At 35.8% G+C, this 20,210-nt stretch overlaps 1 pseudogene; it reads left to right on the forward strand.

Annotated features, from left to right (window-relative positions):
• The first annotated feature begins 280 nt into the window (after positions 1-280).
• The window catches only part of LOC141499451 (uncharacterized), a 40,229-nt pseudogene continuing 20,299 nt past the window's right edge, over positions 281-20,210 (forward strand).

The raw sequence follows: 20,210 nt of genomic DNA on the forward strand, positions 1-20,210 counted from the left end.
GGACATTTAATGAAATAGAGGACTTTCAAACTTTCCTGATAAAATGACTGGAACTGAACAGAGAGTTTGATTTAAGTAAAGAACTCAGGTGAAGCATAGAGAGGGTCAATGGGAAGGGCAAATTTATGAGCGACTTGATGCTGAATTTCTTGTATTCTTGCATGGAAAGATGATATTGATAACTCATATGAACCTTCTCATTTATTAGTTCAGTTAGAAGGAGTGTATATAGATAAAGCACAGGAGGGAGTTGAATTTGAAGGTATAATATATTAAGAATATGGAGTTAGTGAACCAGAAAGGAATTTACTGGGAGAATGGGAAAGAAGAAGTAGTAAGAGAAAATAGGGTAATTTATTTCACCGAAAAGAGGCAAGAAAAACCTTTGCTGTGGAGTGGAAAAGGGGGAAGGTGAGAGGGAGTGAGTGAGCCTTACTCTCATCTGAAGTGGCTCAGAGAGGGAATAACTTACACATTCAATTGGATATAGGAGTCTATCTTCCTTTAGAGGAAAATAGGAGAGGAAAGGGGTGGGAGAAAGGGGATGGGGAAGGGATGGGGGTACAGAAGAGAGGGAATATCATGGGTTAGGATAGTCATTTACAACAAATTTTGAGCAGGGACTGGGAAAAGGAGAGAGAGAATAGAATAAATGGGGTGGTGGAGAATAGGATGGAGAAATATAACTAACAGCAGTAACTGTGGGGAAAACATATTGAAGCAAGTTCTCTGATAGACTTATGATAAGGAATGCTGCCCATCCCAAAGACAGAGCTGATGATGTCTGAATACAGACTGAAGCACACTTTTTTTCTTTTTCTTTTATTTTTTGAGGTTTCTCTTTCTTTGTGGGAGGGGGATATGTTTACTTCTACAACATGATTATTGTAGTAATGTTTTTCATGGCTAAATATTTTTAACTAAACCAAATAACTTGCTTTCCTAATAGAGAGAGAAGGTTGGAGTAAGGGAGAGAATTTGGAACTCAAGGTTTTGGAAGCAAATACTACAACTTGCTTTTGCATGTAGCTGGGTTAAAAAAAAAAATGAAAAATAAATAAATAAATAAAATTTTAAAAATAAATTATCCAAGAAAAGTTTATAGATATCCTAGAAGCAGAGGGTAAAATAGACATTAAAATAATATTCCAATCACCCACTGAAAGAGATACCAAAATGGCAACTGGCAGGAATATTCTAGCCAAATTTCAGAACTTCCAAATCAAGAAGAAAATATTACAAGCACTGCACTCAGAAAGAAACAATTCAAATATACTGTAGCTGCTGTCAGGATAATACAAAATTTAGCAGCTTCTGCATTAAGGGATTACAGGTCATGGAATGTGATATTATAGAAGACAAAAGAGTTTAGATTATAACCAAGTATCAACTACCCAGCTAAAGTAAACATATTCTTTCAGGGTAAAGATAAGCATTCAGTGAAGAAGGGGACTTTCAAACGTTCCTGATGAAACAACCAGAATTGAACTGAAAGTTTAGTTTTCAAGTATAGACTCAGGTAGAGCATAGAGAGGGTGGATAGAAAGGACAAATCATGAAGGACTTAATGATGTTGAACTACTTTCATTCCTGCATGGGAATATGATATTGATAACTCATATGAGCCTTATCTATTAGGGCATTTAGAAGGAACATATATAAACAAAATGCATGAGGGAGTTGAATTTGGTAGTACAATAAATTAAAAAGATGAAGTTAGCAGGGGAGAAAAGAATGTACTGGGAGAAAAGAAGAGAAGTAGAAAGGGGTAAGTTATTTCACATAAAAGAGTCAAGAAAAAGTTTTTGCAGTGAAATGGAAGAGGGGTAATGTGAGGGGGAGTGAGTGAGCCTTACTTTCATCAGAATCGACTTAGAGAGGGAAAATATATATAAATTCAATTGGGTGTAGAAATCTATCTTATCCTAGAGGAAAATAGAAAAGGAAAGGCCTGGGAGAAAGGGGATAGGGTACAGTGGGTGGGTGGGTGGGGGGTATAGGAGCTAAAAGAGAGGGAAGATTGTGAGAGAGTGTTGTCAGATGCAACACACTTTTGAAGAGGGACAGGGTGAAGAGAGGGAGAATAGAATAAATGGAGATGGGGGCATTGAATGGAAATACAGCTAGCAATAGCTTCTATGTGAAAAAAATATTGAAAGAATTTCTCTCATAAAGACCTTATTTCTCAAACATTAAGAACTGAGCCAGATTTATGAAAAATAAGAGCTATTTCCCAATTGCTACATGATCAAGAATTATGAATAGTTTTCAGATATTATCAATGCAATCTAAGTATTTTTTTTAAAATGTCCTACCTCACTATTGTTAGGACAAATGAGGTTTAACTGTTGAAAGAGATATAGGGAAATTGAGACATTGATGTACTGTTTGAGGAGTTGTGAAATAATTTAACAGTTAAGTAAAGAAACTTGGGAACTATGTCCAAAGGGCTATAAAACCATATCTACCCTTTGACCTAGCAGTGTACTGCTTGGTCTATATTCTAGAAGAGATGAAATATGGAAAGAAAAGAATCTATATGTTCAAAGATATTTATAGTAGCTCTTTTCTGGTGGCAAGGAGCTGGAGATTGTGAGGATGTCTAGCATTTGGGGAATGACTGAACAGATTGTGATATGTGATTGAAATGAAATGCTCTTCAGTTATGGGAAATGATCAACAGGATGCTATAAGTAAAAAATTTACATAAGCAGATGCAAAAGGAAATGTACCTTATATAAAACAACAGGATTATTGCAAGATGGTCAGCTGTGAATGACCTACCTTTTCTCAGCAATGCCATGACCCAAGATTATCTCTGAAGAACTTATGATAAAGAGTGCGAACTTTCCAAAAGAAAGAGACAATGGTGTCTAAATATAGACTGAACCCTTTGAATCAGCAATACCACTACTGGGTCTATACACTGAAGAGATCATGAAAAAGGTAAAAACATTACTTGTACAAAAATATTCATAGCAGCTTTTTATGTGGTGGGAAAGAATTGAAAATTGAGTTAATTTCCATTAATTGAGGAATGGCTGAACAAATTGTAGTATATGTACGTTATGGAACACTATTGTTTTATTAGGAACCAGGAGGGATGGGAATACAGGGAAGCCTGAAAGGATTTGCATGAACTGATTCTGAACAAGATGAACAGAACCAGAAGACATTGTATACCCTAATAGCAATATGGAGATGATGATCAATCATAATGTACTTGCTCATTCCATCAGTGCAACAATCTGGGACAATTTTGGGGTATCTGCAAAGGAGAATACTATTTGTATATAGAGAAAGAATTGTGGAGTTTGAACAAAGACCAAGGTCTATTACCTTTAGTCTTAAAAAAAGTTATCTTATTATGTAATTTTACTATCTCTTATATTTTATTTTTTTCCTTAAGGATATTATTTCTCTCTTATCACATTCAACTTAGATCAATATATACCATGGAAACAATGTAAAGACTAACAGACTGCCTTCTGTGAGGGGATAGTGGGAGGGAAGTGAGATTAGAGGAAAAATTGTAAAATTCAAAATAAATAAATAAATTTAAAAAACACAGTTGAGGCAAAAATAGACTGTAACATTCTTTTCTTTTTTTTTACTTTATTTTTCTTGACGTTTCTCTTTCTTTGTGGGAAGGGTAGGTTATATTTACTTTCACAACATAATTGTGATAGTATTGTTTTTCATGACTACACATTTTTAACCTACACTAAGTAACTTGCTTTCTCAATGGGGGGAGTCAGGTGGGAGGAAGGAAGAAAATTTGGAACTCAAAAGTTTGGAAGTAATGTTGAAACTTGTTTTACATGTGGCTGAGAAAAAAGTTATTGAGGCAAAGAATGCCTCAAAAAGCTGATTTGGTCAAATAGAAAAAGAGACACCACATCCATTGAAAGAAAAAAAGTCATTAAAAAGTAGAATTGGTCAAATGGAAGAGGAAAGACACAGACTCACTGAAGAAAATAATTCCTTAAGAATTAGAATTGAGGGGGCAGCTAAGTGGAGGAGGACCTGAGTTCTAATCTGGTCCTTGATACTTGACAGTTGATACTTAACTGTGTGACCTTGGGCAAGTCACTTAACCCCATTGCCTCACCAAAAAAACAAACCAAACCATACCAAAAAAGATAAAAAAAATAATCACAGTAATGAAGAATTTCACATCTTTATAAGGTTTGCAAGGAAGAATTAGAATTGAGAAAATGACAGCTAATGACTTTATGAGACAGTAGCAAACAATAAAGCCAAACAAACAAATGAAAAAAATAGAAGATGATTTGAAATATCTCATTAAAAATACAACTAGAAGAGACAAAACTCTCACTCTTTGCAGATGACATGATGGTATACCTAGAGAATCCCCCCAAAATCTTAAAAAACTACTAGAAATAATTAGCAACTTTAGCAAAATCTCAGGATATAAAATAAACCCTCATAAATTCTCAACATTTCTACATATGACCAGCAAGATACAGTAGAAAAACTTCAGACAATATAAAATACTTGGGAGTCTACCTGTCAAGGCAGAAACTCTATGAAAACACCTACAAAACACTTCTCACACAAATGAAATTAGATTTAAATAACTGGGCAAATAGCAACTGCTCATGGATAGGCCAAGCTAATATAATAAAAATGACAATTCTACAAAAACTAAACTACCTCTTTAGTGCCCTACCAATCAAAATTCCAAAAAATTACTTTTAATGAGTTAGAAAAATTGTAAGTAAATTCATATGGAGAAATAAAGTCAAGAATTTCCAGGAATTTAATGAAAAAAGTACAAAAGAAGGTGGCTTAGCCCTACCAGATCTAAAATCATATTATAAAGCCATCAGTCATCAAAACTGTCTGGTATTACCTAAGAAATGTGGAATAAACTAGATGCAATAGCAGGAAATGATTATAGCTATCTGTTGTTTGATAAGCCCAAAGAGTTCAGCTATTGGGATAAAAACTCTCTCTTCAATAAAAACTGTTCAGAAAATTGGAAGTTAGTATGGAAGAACTTTGGATTAGACCAGCACCTCACAGCCTATACCCAGATAAGATGAAAATGGATACAGGATTTAGACATAAAAAACATTATAAGCAAACTAGGGGATCAAGGAATAGTATACCTGTCAGATCTATGGAAAGGGAAGCAGTTTATGACCAAGGAAGAGATGGAAAACATCATTAAAAACTAACTAGATAATTTTGATTATATTAAATTAAATTAAATTTGCACAAATTATATTAAATTAAATTTGCACAGACAAAACCACTGTAACCAAGATCAAAAGAAATGTAGTAAATTGGGAAACAATTTTTACAATTAATATTTCTGACAGAAGACTCATCTCTAAAATATACAGAGAACTGAGTCAACTTGAAAAAAACCAAGCCATTCCCCAATTGACAAAAGGTCAAAAAATATGTAAAGGCAATTTACAGATGAGAAAATCAAAGCAATCCATAGTCATATGAAAAATTGGTCTAAATCACTTATTAGAAAAATGAAAATTAAAGAATCTCTGAGGTACCACCTCACATCTCTCAGACTGACCAATGTGACCAGAAAGGACAATGATCAATGTTGGAAGGGATGTGGGAAATCTGAAACACTAATACATCGTTGGTGGAGCTGTGAACTCATCCAAACTTTCTGGAGAGCAATTTAGATTTATGCCAAAAAAGCAACAAAAATGTGCATACCCTTTGATTCAGCAATACTACTACTACTGGGTCTATATGCTGAAGAGATTATGAAAAAGGGTAAAACATCACTTGTACAAAAATATTCATAGCAGCCCTGTTTGTGGTGGCAAAGAATTGAAAATTGATTGAATGTCCATCAATTGGAGAATGGCTGACTAAACTGTGGTATATATACTTTATGGAACACTATTGTTCTATTAGATACCAGGAGGGATGGGAATTCAGGGAAACCTGGAAGAATTTGGATGAACTGAGGCTAAGAGAGATGAGCAGAACCAGAAGAACACTGTACACCATAACAGCAACATGGGGATGGTGATCAACCTTAATGGACTTGCTCATTCCATCAGTGCTACAATCAGGCACAATTTTGGAATATCTGCAATGGAAAATACAATCTGTATCCAGAGAAAGAATTGTGGAACTTGAGCAAAGACCAAAGATGATTACCTTTAATTTAAAAAAAAACATTATCTTATTATATAATTTTGCTATTTCTTATACTTTATTTTTCTTCCTTAAGGATATGATTTCTCTCTCATCACATGCTACTTAGATTAATGTGTACCATGGAAACAATGTAAAGACTAACAGACTGCCTTCTGTGGGGGGTGGGGGGAGGGAAGTGAGATTAGGGAGAGAAATTGTAAAATTCAAAATAAATAAATAAAATTAAAAGTTAAAAAACCTACTGATTTACTATAAAAAAATACAACAGATCTGGAAAATAGATTCAGGAGAAATAATTTAAAACCTATTGGACCACCTGAAAGTCATTATCAAAAAATAAAAAGAGCCTAGACATCGTCTCTCTAGAAATTATCAAGATATTCTAGAACTGGAGGGTAACACAGAACTTGAAAGAATCCACCTATCATTTCCTGAACCAGGTCTCAAAGTGAAAACTCACAGAAATATTATAGTCAAATTGCAGAACTCCCAGGACAAGATAAAAATTTTGCAAGCATATAGACAATATGGAAATAAAAATAATTCTTCTCTCCTCTCTTAGTCTCAATTTCTGACCTTGATAGGGTTGGAGAGGTAGTAATTGAATAAGGTTCATCTTTGACTCCTTTAAAGTAGATGAAAAGAATTCAAATCAATTAGTATTTTTAATAATTCACTGTATTCTTAGCTCCATTTTCTGAACTTAATAAAGAAGTTATTTTTAGGTAAGACCCTATACTTGTCTTCATGAAACTGATAATTTAAGAGGGAGTGAATTGTGGATACAAAAGTGAGATAAGTCCAAAAAGAAATCCAGGAAATATGCTGTGAGTAGTCTGAGGAGGGGGAAATCATTTTAACTAGTTTTTGGAAGGGGTCAAGAAAGACTCCTGAAATGAGTCTGGAAGGAAATATACACAGACAGAGAGAGAGAGAAAGGAATGGTATAGAAATATTGGGCACAAAACAAAGAAATAAACAGATAGGACAGAAAAGGAGTGAGAGCAACAACTAGTAAAATTTGGATGGAACATGACATGAATCAGTCAATCAATCAACAAGAAGCATTTGTTAAATATCCACTGTATGTCAGACCCTATCCTAGATACTGAGGATAAAAAGAAAAAAGGGAAGTAGTCCTTGCCCTTAAAGAGCTTACATTCTTCTTCTTTCTTTCTTTCTTTCTTTCTTTCTTTCTTTCTTTCTTTCTTTCTTTCTTTCTTTCTTTCTTTCTTTCTTTCTTTCTTTCCTTCTTCCTTCCTCCTGCCTCCCTTCTTCCTTCCTTCCTTCCTTTCTTCTTTCTTTCTTTCTTTCTTTCTTTCTTTCTTTCTTTCTTTCTTTCTTTCTTTCTTTCTTTCAATAGTTTTCAACAATGTAAAGAGTAACAGACTGCCTTCGGGGGGGGGTAGGAGGAGGGAAGTGAGGTTAGGGAAAAATTATCAATTCAAAATTAAATAAAATTTTAAAATAGTTTTCAACATTCATTTTTGTAAATTTTTCGCCCTTCCAGTCATTCCTTCCCCTATCCTAAAATAGCAAGTAATATGACATAGATTCTATATGTACAATCATGTTGGACATATTTCCATATTGTTGTTGGATTGTCATCATTTGTCCTTTGATCTTGAAGAAGACCACGACATAAGGGAGGTGGATGCCTTGACAATCACAGGAACTGGATTTGAGTGATGGTCCTGAATATGAGGCAATCAGGGTTAAATGATTTGCCCAAGGTCACACAGGAAGAGTCAAATGTCAGAATTTTCAATTCAGATTCTCCTGACCCCAGGTCTGGTGCTGTATCCACTTCACCATGCTTTGAAAGTCATGTTTTGAAAGAAGAATCATAACAAAAGGAAAAAAAAACATAAAAAAGACTTCTTTAAATTGAATAAATAATTATTAACCTATAAAAATATAAGGTTTCTTTAACTAAGGTTAACCTCATAACAGTATCTTAATATCTATTACAATTTTGCTTTACATGCTCATTTACCTTTTCTATTTTCAAAAAGAAAATGATTCTCCAAGAATTTACTCTTTTATATATATCATACTTTTGATCTGCATTCAGTCTCCATAGTATTTTTCAACACAAGACTTTTAGCTTGAAGGAGCTTATATTCTATTTGGGGAAATAACTCATGACTTCATAAACCTAAGAATTGCAAGATAATTCTACAAAGATGGTCATAACATCTGGAAGACATGATCTGGAAAAATGAACCTTGAGCTGAGATTTGAAAAAACTTGGAAATCTAAAAGGTAGAATCCAGAACAGAGAGCATTATAGGCAAAGGTGACAGTCCATGCAAAGACAACCCACAGATCTGTACCAAGTTTAATATATAGTTTAAAAATTTCAGAGATCCAAGAGTGAATCATAACTCTTGATATTCCCTCATTCCTTCAAAGTATTTAATCATTAATTCTAGGCTTCAGTACTGTTATAATAGGTCCGAATGGCTTATATTTTCACAACTGATAACCAAATGATTGTATGTACAATCTCTGCAGTTACAAAAGAATATCACATAACTGGTAAAGATGTCTCCACATCTTACTCGCCAATGTTACCCTATTTGGGGGTTACACAATTTTTTTTAATTGCCCAATCATACTTAACCTCCAACTAGCAGAAAGCATCCCCAAGGTCAGGACATGCCTTCCAGTTTCCTGTTCATTAATCCTCTGAATCTACAGTTACCATGAGGGAAGAAATCCATAATCTTGACTTCTTTAAAATCACAATATAATTATTAATCTATATTAAATATAAGACTTCTTTAACTAAAGTTAACATTATAACAATATCTTGATATCTTTTAATAATTTAAAAACATTTTATTTATTTAAGGCAATGAAGTTAAGTGACTTGCCCAAGGCCACACAGCTAGGCAATTATTAAATGTTTGAGGCCAAATTTGAACTCAGGTTTTCCTGACTCCAGGAAAGGTGCTCAACAATTTTATTTTACATGCTTGTTTACCTCTAATACTTATATTTTCAAAAAGAAACTGAGATTCTCCAAGAATTTAATCTTAGACTCATCATACTTTAAAAACCCCAATGTAATTCTTATTTATGCCATGGTTCACGGAACAAAGCTTTACAATGTGATGACAAAGGACTAATCAGGACAAACTAACAGGCCAAGCACTTCACAGTCACAGAGATGAAGCAATAAATTGGCCAGGCCAATTAACAAAAATTTCAAATAGATACATTTTTAAAACAAAGTTTTTCCAAACTTTCTTACTTCACAAATAAAAAGACCTTGTGAAATTGTTGTCAATATATTATCAATATTTGTTTAACATTTAAAACAAATTAACTCACAGATGAGAATTTAATAAACTCACTACATAAATACCTTTTATAAAGCTTTTTCTCTCCTAAAGGTTTTTCTCTTAACCAAATCAGTAAATATTCCTGAAAACATAATTATTATCTTTTTTTCTTCTTTCTAGGTAATATATATAGCTTCCCAAATTTACTTCACATGCAATAAATCCTAATTAACACAAAACTGCATGGCTGGTGACTCAGTGAGGGAGGGGCTGAGCTCCTAGAGGGAGACAGAGAAAAGCTACAGATCTTACTTTCTCCCACCATCCTCCAAAATTCCTCCAGATTACTTCCTAGCCCCCCCCAGTTTAAAACAAAAACAGGATCCCCAGATCTTGAAAAACCCCAAAGCAAGGACTAGCCCAGACATTTTGGAACACAGCTAATTACGGACACAACAGCACACATACAAGTCTAAGATACTGGAGGGAACACACACACACACACACACACACACACACACACACACACACACCCCATATACGGATCCCATCCATCTTCCTTCTGGCACTTCTGGCGCAGTCCTGAGGCTCACTGCTCTCCCAGGTCTGCTAGCAACTTCTTCCCATGGTGGGAGGAATTTGGGGAAAATTCCTGGAGGAGAACGCCTATTCCACTTCCCCATTTCAGGTACCCTATTTCCCATCCTCTGACCTCTCATTTGGGATAGTCCCCCCCCACACACACACTCCCTGGGGTCCTATCCAGCATGAAGACTTCTAAGCCAGTCTTTTAGGGTAAGGTTTTTTGATTTTTTTTTTTTTGCCACCTCACCACCTTGAGGGATCGTCCCTTACCTCTGACAATTTCTCTGGGAAAGGAAGCCAAGAATTTCCTTGAAATCAAGCAGATCTGACCATTCTTATCTCGTGTTCTTCCAGGAAAATCTCAAAAGATTTTGTATCATGATTTCAGACAAAGGCCCCAAAACTGTTGTCAATGGCTCGTAATTATAAATACTTAGTCTAGAGTTATTAAAATAGTTTTTTTTATTAACTTTTTTTTCACAGAAAAACCATTTCTCTTCACAAGAAAGGCAATGAATTATGACAATGTCTAGATTTATATGCAGTTTGAAAGGCTTATTGCTCCCCTTCATGCCAATCACTGTTCAGGTTTACAATGCAAATAAATACATTCTTCCCTATATGTTTTCCCTGCCCTGGTCATTATACTAAAGAGCATAGAGGAGTGGATTATAATATGTTGCTTGTAAAGGACTCTGGGTCACCTTGGAACCAAGATGGGGAAGGCCCTATCTAATCTCAAGTCTGATTAGGTTGGGGTCAATTCTTTTGTTTTATACTCCTGTAGCTGCCTGGAGGCACAACCAGAGGCAGACTTCAGTCTTTGTAATGCATGTATATTTAAACTAACACTCTCCTCTTATATTCTGGGTAAGTCAAACACCCTACATGCCTCACATGGGCCCCAGCCCTTTTCCCCCCAGGAGAACTGGGAAGGAATATTGTCTTTACCCTTAATATCAGCTCATAGGTCCTTTCTGGTTTATAGGGTTTCTTGACAATTGGCTATCGGTTTGCAAGACTGGATATATACACACATAAAATTTCAGGTGAGTTCTGCATTTGACTTAATTACAGGTGGGATATCCCAGGAGGTAGCTTATAAGAGACCTTGTTGAGCCTGGGGGATAGTTCAGGTAGGGGTGGAGATGGGGCTGGTGTAAAAGCAAAAAAGAATGCAAGGGAAGGGAAGAATCACCCTAAAGAAATCAGAGGGAAGCTTAGAAATAAGGTGTTGAGAGCTGCTCTAGGGAGTTTGGGTTAAAAAGTCAGTTACTGACTAAAAGGCCCAAGCTTTAGTGACCCTGGGGCTGAAAGCTTTCCACAGAATCCTGCTGTGATAACACAACTGGGTCATTCTAACCTCACTTGGTGATAGGCCTGTATCAGAACTTCTTTACCTGGGTTACATCCTGCTAGGTTATTTCCTGCATTAGTTTTAGAAACATCATTGTTTTCTCCTGTATGCTAATTTTGTGGTTTTTTGCTATAACTATTTGATACAGTCAATAAACGGCTCTGCTAGTTGTCCTGTTAGTACCCTCATCTGTGTGTATGCATTTCATTTCTCTCTTGAGTCAAACTAATCCTCCTGCTGGTAGGGGTTCTTATTAACAAGGAATAGTCTGAGGAAGACAGTAAACCTATCTCAGACTGGGCTAGGGTGAGACCAGTGTAAGGTGGGGTTTAAAGAGAGGTAAAGTTCCCTCTTCTCCCCATTTCCTACCCCCCTCTCACCTTTTTTTTCCTTTTATGTTGATCCTCAGACTACAGTACCTTATCTCACAGTGATAGCTCTGATTTTATCCATCTCTGGATGCACCTGCTTACCCATGTTAAATCTTTTACTATTTTAGTTCTGACTTTCCTCTATAACTGTGATAAGACCAGCAGTTCCCTGAAGTAGTTTCCCAAACTTCCCAACCTAGCTTCCTTTCCTCTATAAATCTTGAATGACCCAGCTTCCCTGATTCAGCTTCCTGGTCTTAGGGCACAAAAGGCCTCAATCAATGTATGGTTGGCACCTCTCAGACTTGGTGGGTGTCTGAAACCATATGAGTCACCATATCCTGACAACTGACTTCTCAAATGCATTACCAGAGGAGACAAAGGGGACTGAATCCAGAGGATCCAAACGCCACTGTGTCCTTATTGCATATCTTAGTTATATATTAAATGAGTAGTGTTAAATATTCGGTGACTTACAAATACTTCATTTTGTCCCAATATTGAACTTGAAGCCAAGAGAGTAAGTAGGCTGGAGTTAGAATTGTGCTTCTTAAGTGTAAGACTAATAAGCAATGATAAAAGATCTAAGAGGAGCATGATGTAGTGGCCTGGGGGCCAGTCTTGGACTCAGAAAGTCCTCTCTGACACACACCAGCTATGTAACCCTAGACAAATCATTTAACTTTGCATTGCCCCAAGTCACTAAGTTCATTGAATTAGCAAAGGGAGTTTCCATACCAGTTCATTCTCTAAATAGATGAAATCTTAATCAAGGCCAAAGAAGATTCTTCAGTTGACACATGAATAATCTATCTTATTCTTTACTATAAATTTGAAAGGTACCATGTTATAATGGAAAGAAGGTTATATTTTGGAGCAGGAATCTATTTAAGTAAGGTCCAGTGTCCTGAGAAGCGGAGGGATACAAAAAAAGGAACTCACAGTCTAATAAACAGACATAACAATGGAGAAGTACAGTCACTGTACTTAAACCCTGGAAGGAGTGTGTGTGGGTTGGTGAATGGAATAGGAGTAGTCTGAGTTACCTAATACTGACACCTAATGAAGTGTGAAGCAGGTTTCAGAAGGTGGAATGGGAATTGGAGAGCTATGGGATCTGTTGTAGGGGATCTCCAGTTTTGGAAATAAATATGAAGGTTCCTGACTTGCCTGGGGGAAAGTTGCAGATCATTGGGAGTGAACAAAGAAGACTTAAGTGAAATGATGGAGAAGAGATTTGTTTACATCTTGGCTACTAGTCCAGAGAGCAACTAAGAGAAATCCTTTTACTGTGTGAGAATACTTAAAAGAGACACTGCACACAGGTGAACATTCAGAGATATTCAACATTGTTCCTCAGCTTAGCTCAGTACAAGTTAGGAGGTAAGTGTGGCTTTTTTCCTTAGTCTCATTCTACCTCCTGCTTCACTACTACCACTTTTTACCATTCTCAGCTCACATTGGCTCCTTCTCTTTCTGGGTTCCAAAACCTGGGGAAAGGGGCAGGAAATCCCTTCCAGTTGGCATGCCAAGGATCAGTTAGAAATCCTGATCTGTATGGTCTCTGGGCCTGAACAGCTCTTCCAGACAATCAGGTTCTCATAGGTTGGATGAGGACTAAGGAGGCAGAGGTTGAACAGTTCATTAAAAGCTGGCATAATGAGTGGGGTGGCTGAGTGAGGAGTGAATGAAATGGGGGTGGAGCATATGGGGGGTATAGATGGGACAGACTAGAGGAAATACCATGAACATTATAAAATTCAGGGCATAAAGTAGTCAAAAAAGGATGGTGTGGGATAGAGCAAGCAAAATAGAGTGGATGGAGTGGAATCAGGCTGCATTGATCAGTATTGTGCCCAGAGGATAGGAAAGGATTAGGTCATTTTTTGTAAGCTGTCTGACTCAGACAACTTCTAGAGTAACATCACTGATTCTGGGTGCTATTTGCCAGGAAGGCCATAGCTAAGCTAAAAAAACATGCAGAGGAAGATTGGATTGGTGAATATTCTTGAAATTCAGGAATTGGCAATATTCAGTCTTCCCATCCCCAGGCCAGCAAAGAACCTTGCAAATACTACCACATGGGAGTTATATAGAAGAGGGGGTAACAAATAGAATGGAAGCTCCTTGAGGGAAGGAACTGTCTTTCTATTTGTATTTGTAATGCCAGTACTTAGCTGTGTCTGATTAAAAAAAATAAACAATAAATAAATGCTTATTATATGTGAATGAAAATACAAATTAGTTTAAAGCAAAATTGTCATTTTTATTATATTGGCCCTGAATACCCATAAATAATTAAAACTGATTTTATTTGTATAAAAAGTATTTGATAATTTGGTTTATGTAATTCCTTTTATTCTATCTAGATTTATTTTCCTGGAGTATCTGTTACTATCTTTTTTGTAGGGTTATATTTTTTGATATATAGAAATAATGATAATTTATGTGGATTTACTTGATATCTTGCGACTTTGCTAAAATTATTCATGGCTTCAAATAACATTTTAGTTAAGACATATTTTGTTTGACATATATATAGTATAATTTTGTCTGAAAAAAAGACACTTTTAGGGGTGGCTAGGTGGTGCAGTGGATAAAGCACCGGCCTTGGAGTCAGGAGTACCTGGGTTCAAATCTGGTCTCAGACACTTAATAATTACTTAGCTGTGTGGCCTTGGGCAAGCCACTTAACCCCATTTGCCATGCAAAAACCAAAAAAAAAAAAAGAAAAGATACTTTTTTTTATTACCTCATTCCCTATTCTAATTCCTGCTATTTCTTTTTCTTCTCTTATTGCTATTGCTATACTGACAATATTGAACAATATTGATGATAGTGGGCATTCTTATTTCATACCAAATCTTTATGGAAACATTTCTAACTTATCCCCATTACTGATAATACTTGCTGGCAGTTTTAAATAAATACTTTTATCAATTTAATAAAAATCCTTTTATGCATATACTTTCACATGTTTTTAATAAAATTGAGGGTTGAATTTTATTAAAAGCTTTTTTCTGTATCTATTGATATAATCATGATTTTAATAAAAAAAACTTTAACTGTTGATGTAATCTATTATATTAATAGTTTTCCTCATGATAATGCATCCCAGAATTCCTGGTATAAATTGCAGTTGAACATAATTTATAATATAATGTTGGAATCTTTTAGTTAGTATTTTATTTAGGATTTTTGTATCCATATTTACTAATGCAATTGACCTAAAATTTTCTTTCTCTGTTTTTATTCTCCCTAGGTAAGGAATCAGTATCATATTTGTTTCATAAAAGGAATTTAGTAGGATCCATTCTTTGTCTATGATTTCCAAAAGAATTATTTATTTTTTTTAATTTAAGATTATTTTTTAAAGTATTATACTTGATTAGAAAAAATAATAAAATTCACATAGAAGATCAAAAGTCAAGAATATCAAAGGAACTAGTGAAAAAATATAAAGAAAGAAACTTTAGATTACCAAATCTTAAACATAAGGCAGTAGTTATCAAGACTAGCTAATACAGAATAGGATATAGAAAGGTAGTTCAATGGAACAAAATAGACATACAAGTTACAGCAGCAAATAAATATAATAACCTTGTATTTGACAAGTGTTAAGACAAGATTTAGGGATAAGAATTCATTATTTGCTAAAAATTGTTGAGAAATCTGGAATGGCAGAAATCGGGCATAGATGAATATCTTAAATTATTTATCAAGATAAGGTCAAAATGGATATATGATATAAATAAAGAGATATTATAAGAAAATTAGAAGCACATGGAACATATTACCTATCAGGCTTATGGATGGGTGAGCAATTTATGAATATAGAAGATATAAGCAGACAAGTAAGGTATAAAATGGATAATTATGATTATATTAAATTTAAAAAATGAACAAATAAAACAAATGTAGCCAAGCTCAGAAAGAAACTACAGCATTGACAGGAGATGGAGGAGGGCAGGGAAGAAGCCGGGGGTGGGGTTTAGATAGTTTCTCTTTCCATCCTCCTTCACTTTATATTATCTGAGTATGTGTCCTATTTTGTACTAGCCACTTACACACTAGACTCTCCAGGAGCTCTACAGTCATGTATTTTTTGTTTTGCTTTGTTTTCTGTGTGTGTGTGTATGTGTGTGTGTGTGTGTGTGTGTGTGCTCTCTATAGTTTATTTGTTTTCATATTATTACAATAATCTTGTTGCGAAAGTAATCATAAACCCCCCCTCCCCCCAAAAAAAGATAGAGAAACCTCAAGAGAAATGAAGTGAGGGAATAAAAAAGTGTACTTCAGTCTGTGTTCAGATTCCATCTGCTCTGTCTTTGGGATGAATTGCATTCTTTATCATAAGTCCATCAGAGAAGTTGCTTCAATATCTTTTCCCACAGTCACTATGAATAGCTATATTTCCCTCCATTCTATTTTTCCTCACTCCCATTTATTCTCTTCTCTCTCCTTTCACCTGGTCCCTGCTCAGAAGTGTGTTGTTTCTGACTACCCTCTCGAGACTATATTCTTCCCTCCCTCTCTTCTATCATCTACTTCCCCCCTCCCCCTTCCCTGCCTCCTTATCCCATCCTTTTTTTCTCATTTTTCTCTAGGGTAAGATAGATTTCTATACCCTATTGAGTGTGTATGCTATTTCTTCATTGAGCCATTTCTGATGAGAATGAAGACTCACTCATTCCCTCTCACCTTCCCCTTCACTCCATTTCAAAAGCTTTTACTTGACTCTTTTATGTGAAATATCTTAGCCCATTCTACTTCTCCTTTCCCTTCCTCCCAGTATTTTCCTTTATCACTCCTTGACTCCATCTCTATACCATTTTATACCATTATATTCAACTCCCTCCAAGTTCTTTTGTCTTCCAGAATATCATATTCCAAGCCCCATGAGCCCTTAACATAGATGCTGCCAAATCCTATGTAATCCTGACTGTAGCACCATGGTAGTCGAATTGTTTGTTTCTGGCAGTTTGTAGTATTTTCTCTTTGACTTGGGAGTTTTGGAATTTGGCATAACATTCCTGGGAGTTTTCTTTTGGGATCTCTTTCAGGAGGTGATAGGTGGATTCCCTCAATTTCTATTTTACCCTCTGCTTCTAGAATCTCAGGGCAATTTTGCTATTTCTTGAAAGAGGAATCCTAGGCTCTTTTCCAGGTCATGATTTTCAGGTAGCTCAATCTCTCCTGGATCTGTTTTCTAGGTCGGTTGCTTTTCCAATGAGATAGTTCACATTTTCTTCTAATTTTTTTGTCCTTTGGTATTGTTTCATTGTTTCTTGATTTTTTGCAAAGTCATCAACTTCCTTTTAGCTCCACTCTATATTTGAAGGAATTATTTTCTTCCTGGAGCTTTTTATCTCTTTTTTCCAGCTGGCCAATTCTGCTTTATTTTAAGGGATTCTTCTCATTTGCCTTTTGGGTTGCTTTTTCCAATTGGCCTAAAGTGGTTTTTAACATGTTGTTTTCTTCAGAATTTTTTGTATTTCTTTTACCAAGCTGCTGACTTGGTTTTCATGATTTACCTGCTTCACTCTCATTTCTCTTCCCAGTTTTTCCTCTACCTCCCTACTTGCTTTTCTGAGCTTGTCCATAGCCTGAGCTCATTTTCTATTTCTCTTGGAGGCCTGGATACAGAAGTTTTGACTTTGTCATCTTCTGAGTGTATATTTTGATCCTCCATGGGACTAAAGTAATTTTCTATAGTCAGGTTCTTCTTTTTCTGCTGTTTGCTTATTTCTCAGCCTATGACTGATTTATCACACTTCCCAGGTTTTGGGGGTTTTGGGGGGATACCCCACAGGGACCTTAATTCCTTCAATGTCTTATGAGAGGCTCTCACTGCTCTATTGCCCATGCTCTGGTCTGTGGATGACCACAAGCCCTCCCCTCTGCCCTGGAGCTGTGAGGAGGATCCCTGCTCTTCTATGGTAGGAGGGGCCCCAGACTGCTACCTGGATCTGAGTGTGGGCAAACAGCAGAGTCCTGTCCCAGAGACAGTAGAGAAATCTCTGTAGTCTCTCCTCACCCCCATGCTGTCTGTGGGTTGAGAGTTCAGAAAGTGCTGGGTGGCTTCACAGGTTCCCACCAAAGGGCTGCTCTGAGGCCAGCACTGGCCCAGGGTTCTGAGCTCATTCTGGTGTGACAAAGTTCTCTCACCATCCCTTCAAGGCATCCTCGTGATTCCTGGGCCAAGAGGTCTAGAAACCACCCCTCTGCCACAGTCCTAGGCATCCTCAGGGACCCAGGTGCCTCACAGACTGTCCCTGGAAGGCCAGAGCTGGTTTTCTCTGACTGGGTTGCACTGTGTCCAGCTGCACTTCAGCTCTTCCCAATCCCAAGTCCCAGCGAAACAGACCTTTTCCTTGGATCATCTAAGTTGTCTTGGACTGGGAAACTGTATTGCCTAGTCTTTCTGTGGGTTCTACCCCTCTAAATCTTGACTAGAGTCATAATTTGATGGCTTTTGGAGTCTTTTGGGGATGAGTTTCCAGGAATTCCTGCCCTCAAGCCGCGATCTTCTTGTTTTGTTTTTCTCTAATCCTGGCCCACATCTTTCTCTGCTTCTTTCTCTCAGAAGTCTTTCCAACAATCTCTACATAGGCAGCATCACAGGACTATCCTTCAAGGGACTTCCAAACTCACCAAGAAGGAACTATATGGCTCTCTTGGGATGAAATTAAATGTTGAACTTTGGAAAAAATAAGACAGTCTAACTTTGTGACCTGTAACTCTACAGAAGAGACATAATGCCAGAGCATTAAACATAAGGGAAATTTCTGAGGTATCCTTGGATTCTACCAGTATTGTTGAAAGGGTATAAGAAAATAAATTTAAATTAACAGTACTTGCAATAGAATGGTACAAAGTAAAGCATCATAGAGAAATATAAGCAAAACATAATATATGCACCTTAAGAAAACATGAATATTCATATCATAGATTAAATAATCATAAACAATGAAGCAAAGAATGGCTAACAAAATAAACCTTGATTGGTGTAATAATAATGCTACCTGTATATCTATATATAATATATAAATGCACATATATATGTATGTATTTATACATATATACATAAAAATGTATCTTTCTATATTTATACAACTAGATAGATAGATAGATAGATAGATAGATAGATAGATAGATAAAATAAAGGTTGGATGGTATAGAGGACAGAACACTGTTTTTGGAATCATGAGGACCTGAATTTGAATCCTGTCTCAGATATTTGACTTGGGCAGGTCATAACCTCTTTCAGTCTAAATCCCTGATCATAATAATAGCACCTGCTTTACAACATTGTTATGAGAATCAAATGAGATAATAAATGTAAACTACCTACCAAAAACATAAATTGCAAAATATTTGCTAATTATTTTTATTGCTACTAATAATAATACTAAGCTGTAACATATATGCAAATAAAGAATGTTCACCACAACAAATAGTGCAATAGGAACATAACTCAGAAGTCACATTGAATGGAACAGCAAATAATAAGCATATTCAAGCATATAAGAATCAACATGTATAGCAATGAATATATGCATATATATATTATTTATATGTAAGACACATTTCTCATAGGCAATCTCTAATTCATACCTGAATAAGTGTGTAACCATTTCTTTAGGTATACTAGTAACTTAGTATCATGACTGCTGGATCTAGTTCTCTTCTAGTAACTGATCTTGATGCCCCTGTTCCTGAGCTAGCAGATTTTATAAGCTATCAATCATGATCATCACAGACTAGTTTGTCTATTCTCAGGTTAACAGGGGGCAGGTTAGCTGTCAGTGTTTGTATTCTGTAAGGCATTTCTATACCCAATATGTCTCTATAGTGTAGTTATTGCTAAGAAAGGTATTTATTGCCTTTGGAGTTCCCTTTAATTGTCCTATAATAGTATACTGTATAGTATATAGGAATTATATATAGCATAGTATAGTATAGAAATAGTATATAGGAATTGCCCTATAATAGTATATATCTTCTTCATTGGAGCATCAATTTCCCCAAAGAACAATAAAATTGTTCATATTCTTTGACTCAGTAATTCTAATTCTAGGTCTATATCCAGAAGAAATCATAAAAAATTAAGAAAAGTCCCACATGTTCCAAAATATTCATAGTAGCTCTTTTTGCAGTGGCAAATTGAGGGGATGCCCATCAATTGGGGAATGGCTAAACAAGTTATGGTATATGAATATTTTGGAATGTTATTGTTCCATAAGAAACCATAAATGATCAGACTCTAGAAAAGCACAGAATGAATTACAGGATCTGATGCTGAGTGAAAGGAGTAGAACTAAGAGAACAATGTACACATTAACAACAACATTGTGAGATGATCAACCTTGATAGAAGCAGCTCCTCTTAGCAGTTCAGAGAGCTAGGACAATTGTATTAGACTAGCTATGGACAATGTTA

Source organism: Macrotis lagotis, chromosome X, assembly GCF_037893015.1.
Source record: "Macrotis lagotis isolate mMagLag1 chromosome X, bilby.v1.9.chrom.fasta, whole genome shotgun sequence".
In the NCBI taxonomy this organism is placed as follows: domain Eukaryota; kingdom Metazoa; phylum Chordata; class Mammalia; order Peramelemorphia; family Peramelidae; genus Macrotis; species Macrotis lagotis.